Source organism: Suricata suricatta, chromosome 1, assembly GCF_006229205.1.
Source record: "Suricata suricatta isolate VVHF042 chromosome 1, meerkat_22Aug2017_6uvM2_HiC, whole genome shotgun sequence".
In the NCBI taxonomy this organism is placed as follows: domain Eukaryota; kingdom Metazoa; phylum Chordata; class Mammalia; order Carnivora; family Herpestidae; genus Suricata; species Suricata suricatta.
In genome coordinates, this window is record NC_043700.1 from 170,593,216 (window position 1) to 170,599,241 (window position 6,026).

Genomic DNA, 6,026 nt, shown 5'->3' on the forward strand with positions numbered 1-6,026 from the left:
GATTCTGTGACTAAAAGAATATGGAGACTTCTAATTGTGAGATTATTTTTTAATATTTCTGAAAGAATTTATTAATTCTGCTATTTACTTGCACATGACAGTAATTTTCCCTCTATAAATCTGGCACAAAGTAATTTTAAACTGCACATAATGCATATTCAATTATTCTCATTTTATAGAGAGATATATTGGTAAGTTTTTTAATATCTTTGAAATTCCATGTTGTTAGTATTAATATTTCAAAGAATATCAATGATTCCGTAAATCAAATCAAAATAGGTGTTGAAACGTGTATTGCATGTTAATTTAGTAGAAATCCTACACACTTGTAAAGTAACAAAGGAAAAAAAATCAACAAAATTCTATGCCAGATCTTAAACTCATTTTTATACCAATTTTTCTGTTTTCCCTAAAATTTTACTACTTTTTGTTTTCAAGTTTATGTATTTATTTTCAGAGAGAGAGTGTGTGTATGCAAAACAGGAGAGGGGCAGGGAGAGGGAGAGAGATAATCACAAGCAGGCTCTGTGCTGACAGCACAGAGCGCTTGATCTCATGAACCAGGACATCATGACCAAAGCCAAAATCAAGACTTGGGCACTCAACTGACTGAGCCACCCAAGGGCCCTGAATCTCACTGCTTTAAGTTAAACACTCACATCCATAAGAGATAAGAAAAGTTGATGTCAAATTAGCAACATACATAATTATAAATCTAGATTGACAGATTAATGAGGAATTATTAAAATTAAACACATATATGAAATAGTGATAAAAGGTAGAAATTAGAGAAGTTTGATTTTGAGTAAATAAATATAGTAATTAATTAGAAAATTAAAAGCTATATTTGAACAACCTAAACTTACAAAAAGTAGTTAGTATTTATAGCTATGAATATATCAAAAAATGATAAAATAGTGTTTATCTTGAATATCACTCCATAAATGCTCACCTCTACCCAGTTTAACTCTGTTTATACTAGAAAAACAAAAACAAAAACATTAATTCTTAATCAGATAAAAAGAATCAAAAATTATAAACACATTATATAGAATAGCAGGCATTTATTTTCCAAAATTTAAATATGTATTTTACTAAGTTGCAGTGTGCTTCAGTATATCTTTTATTAAATTTTAATTGCCCATAGGTAGTCATGTTTAAATTCATAAAATATTATATTTCTTATTAATATGACATATGGTAGCTAGTGGAAGAAATAAATATTAAAACCTATTTTAAAAGACTAACCTTGCCTCAAAACAGTGAATACATCAAGTTCTAGAGAGAAAAAAAGTAACCATGTAATATAAACATTTAGAGAGTGATTTATATACATATAGAAATAGACAAAGTGAATACTATATCTAAATATTTGTAGTCCTCAGAGAAAATTCAAAAGTAATGGATGAGAACTTATCCTTAGAGATATAATTCAAAATAAAAAATAAAAGAAGGCTTGAAATCACAGGATGCCTGTGAAAATGCCCTTGAATGGTCTGCATACACACTTCTAATCTAGGAAAAGTTTTGAGAGCATTTCTTCTCCAGTTTTCTTATTTATCTCTCTCTTCTATATGAGAGCATAGAGTTTATCTGTATACCTAAACATGGCTTTGAGGGAGTGACTGACAATTTATATCTATGTGGTGTGCTTATAGTCAAGGAGATTTAATTTAGAGAGAGATTGCGTGGATTCAAATGCTAACTTTACCAATTACCACTTGTGTGACCTGAAGCAATATGTCACTTTTCATGCCTTAGTTTTTTCATCTTGAAATTGTAGAAAATAATATTTATGTAAGCTTTTGGCATATGTAGGATGCATTTGTTAAATAAATAAAAATAAATACAAGTATAATATGTACTGTGGATGTAAAAAATGAGACATATATGGAACAGCTTTGAATAATAGATTGGGCGAAGTTAAACTGAAATTTCTCCTCCTATTAACTAAATGGTTTTACTACTTATGCTTAAAAAAAATTCCATCAGAGCTAAAAATTTTTCTGAAATCAAATGAAAGAAATAATGTTAGTTTTGATTTAGAATGTCTTATTTCTTCACTTATTACTAGTAGGATCTTTAAAAAGTAACTTGGATGTGTTGAGTCTATATTCTTATCTGTAAAATATCAAAAATAAAAAGATTAATTAAAACCTTAATTTTGGCATATATTTTAAGAATTTGAAAAGTATATCACCTAATTTTGGCATAATTATACGAAAGTTAAATTTAATATTAGTGTTGGAAGTATGTGATTCAAAGTATTTTAATCACAATGATGTAATCCTTTTAAGAAAGTTACCCATCACTTAAAATGATGTAGAATTAGAGGGCTCCCAGAAGGAGAAGAGAAAGATAGGAGCAGAAATCTTACTTGAAGAAATAATAAATGAAAAATTTCCTAAGAAATTTCCTAAGTTGGGGAAGGAGATGGACATCCAGATCCAGGAAAAGCATAGACTTTCAAATAAAATGAACCTAAAGAGACACTCTAATTAAAATACCAAAATTTAAAATCAAGGATCTCTCCTACACAATATATGCAAAGGAAAAAAAAAAGCTTTCAACAAAGAATACTCTACCTAGAAAGATTATAATTCACAATTTAAGGAGAGATTATGAATTTTCCAGTTAAAAAAAGATAAAGCAATCTATCATCACTAAACCACTCTTACAAGACATTAAAGATGTCTTTAGCAGAAAAGAAAGAGTGCTAATTAGGAACAAGAACACATATGAAAGAACAAATCTCACTGATAAACTAAATATACAGTAAAGATATTGGACTAATTATACATAAAACTTTTAAAGGTTAAAAGACAAAAGTAGTAAAAATAACTATGATTACAACAATTAAGGGATGCACAATATAAATAGATGTAAAATGTGACCTTAAAAACATAAAACATGTGAGGGAAAGTAAAAATTGTTCAGCCTTAAAATTAGATCAAACTCCAGTCGTTATCAACATAGAGTACATTGTTATAGATATAACTTGTTATATGTAAGCCTCATTGTAACTACAAAGCAAAAATATATAATAAGGATATGAAAGATAAAGATAATGAAATATAAGCATACCACCAAAGAAAGTCATCAAGTCACAAAAGAAGAGAGCAAGAGAAAAAAGAAATAGAGAGAAACTACAAAAATAGTCAGGAAACAATATTTTCAAAATGGCAATAAGCACACACCTTTCATTAATTACCTTAAATGTAAATGGACTAAATACCCAAACCCCATCTATGTGTTCCTTACAAGAGAGATTTTAGATGTAAAGACACACAGACTACAACTAAAGAAATGGAAAATGATACCCCATGCAAATCAAAACAAAAAAAGAGGTAGAGTAGCTATAGTTAGACAATATACATCTTGAAACAAAAATTATAAGTGGAAAATAAAAGTATTACATAATGATAAAATAATCCAAGAAGAGAATATGATAATGTTTTGTGCCCAACATAGGAATACCTAAATATGTAAAGCAAATATTAGCAGATCTCAGAGAAGAAATGGCAATTAAATAATAATTACATTTGATACCCTGCTTACATCATGGATAGATCATCCAGACAGAAAATTAATAAGGAGGCATTGGCATTAAATGACATGTTAGACCAGATTGACTTAACAGACATTTATAGAATATCCCATCCAATGCAACAGAATACATATTATTGTCAAGTGCATATGAAACATTTTCCAAGAGAGACTGCTATATGTTAGGTCCCAAAAGAAGTTTATAAATTTAAGGGGAATAAAATCATATCAAGTATATTTTTCTACCACAGTGATATAAAACTAGCAATTAATTATATGAATAAAACTAAAAAATGTACAAACATGTGGAAATTAAACAACATGCTCCTAAACAATCAATGGGTCAAAGAAGATATCAAAATGAAAAAATATCTTGAGACAAATTAAATGCAACATATCAAAATTTGTGGGATGCATCAATGGCAGCTCTAAGATCAAAGATCATAATAGCAAATGCCTACCTAAAGAAACAAGGAAAGGCTCAAACAAGCAAATTTTACACCTCAAGGAACTAGAAAAAGAACAAATGACACCCAAAGTTATAGAAGGAAGTAAATAACAAAGATTAGAACAATAAGTGAAATAAAGACCAAAAAGACAAAATATCCACGATCAGTTAAATGAAGAAAAATGATAAATGAAATAGACAAAATTTTAGCTAGACTCACCAAGAAAAGAGAGAAAGAGAAAGAGATAAAGTAAAACACACACACACACACACACACAAATGAATGAGATGTTACAACTGATACCATAGGGTTGGAGGGCAGGATCCCACTACCACAGAAGCACAGAGGATCAAAAAGAGATGACTGTGAGCAATTCTATACTGAATAGGAGATGATATTTGCAAATAACATATTTTTAAAAAATAGTTTATTGTCAAATTGGTTTCCATACAACACCTAGTGCTCTTCCCCACAAGTGCCCTCCTCCATCATCACCACCTTCCTTTCCCCCTCCCACTTCCCCTTCAACCTTCAGTTTGTTTTCAGTATCAATAGTCTCTCAAGTTTTGCGTCCCTCTCTCTCCCCAACTCTCTTTCCCTCTTCCCCTCCCCCTGGTCCTCCATTAGGTTTCTGCTGGTCTCCTGTTAGAACTATGAGTGCAAACATATAGTATCTGTCCTTCTCCATCTGACTTATTTCGCTTAGCATGACACCCTCGAGGTCCATCCACTTTGCTACAAATGGCCAGATTTCATTCTTTCTCATTGCCATGTAATACTTCATTGTATATATATACCTCGTCTTCTTGGTCCACTCATCAGGTGATGGACATTAGGCTCTTTCCATGTTTTGGCTCTTGTTGACAGTGCTGCTATGAACATTGGGGTACATGTGCTCCTATGCATCAGCACTTCTGTATCCCTTGGTTAAATCCTTAGCAGTGCTATTGCTGGGTCATAAGGGAGTTCTATGGATAGATTTTTTGAGGAACCTCCACACTGTTTCCCAGAGCGGCTGCACCAGTTTACATTCCCACCAACAGTGTAGGAGGGTGCCCATCTCTCCACACCCTCGCCAGCATCTATAGTCTCTTGATTTGTTCATTTTAGCCACTCTGACTGGCATGAGAGCACCCAGATAAACAAAATCATGAATGAAAAAGGATATATTACAACCAATTCCTTAAAAATACAAGCAATCATCAGAGATTACTATGAAAAATTATATGCCAACAAACTGGACAACACAGAAGAAATGGACAAATTCCTAAATGCACATGCACTGCCAAAATTCAAATGGGAAGAGATCAAAAGCATGAATAGACCGATAACCAGTGAAGAAATCGAATCTGTTGTCAAAAATCTCCCAACGAATAAGAGACCAGGGCCAGATGTCTTCCCAGAAGAATTCCACCAGACATTTAAAGCAGAGCTCATACCCATTCTTCTCAAACTATTCCAAAAAATAGAAATAGAAGGAAAACTTCCAAACTCATTCTACGAAGCCAGAATCACCTTGATACCCAAACCAGGCAGAGACCCAGCAAAAAAAGAGAACTACAGACCAATATCCTTAATGAATACAGATGCAAAAATACTCAACAAGATACTGGCAAATTGAATTCAACAGCATATTAAAAAAAATATCCATCATGATCAAGTGAGATTCATTCCTGGGTTACAGGGCTGGTTCAATATTCACAAATCTATCAATGTGATCCATCACATTAACAAAAGAAAGGATAAAAACCATATGATCCTGTTGATAGATGCAGAGAAAGCATTTGACAAATTCAGCACCCTTTCTTAATAAAAACCCTTGAGAAAGTCAGGATAGAAAGAACTTATTTAAACTTCATAAAAGCCATTTATGAAAAGCCCACAGCTAATATCATCCTCAGTGGGGAAAAACTGAGAGCTTTCCCCCTGAGATCAGGAACACCACAGGGGTATCCATTCTCACCCCTGTTGTTTAACATAGTGCTGGAAGTCCTAGCATCAGCAATCAGACAACAAAAGGAAATAAAAGGC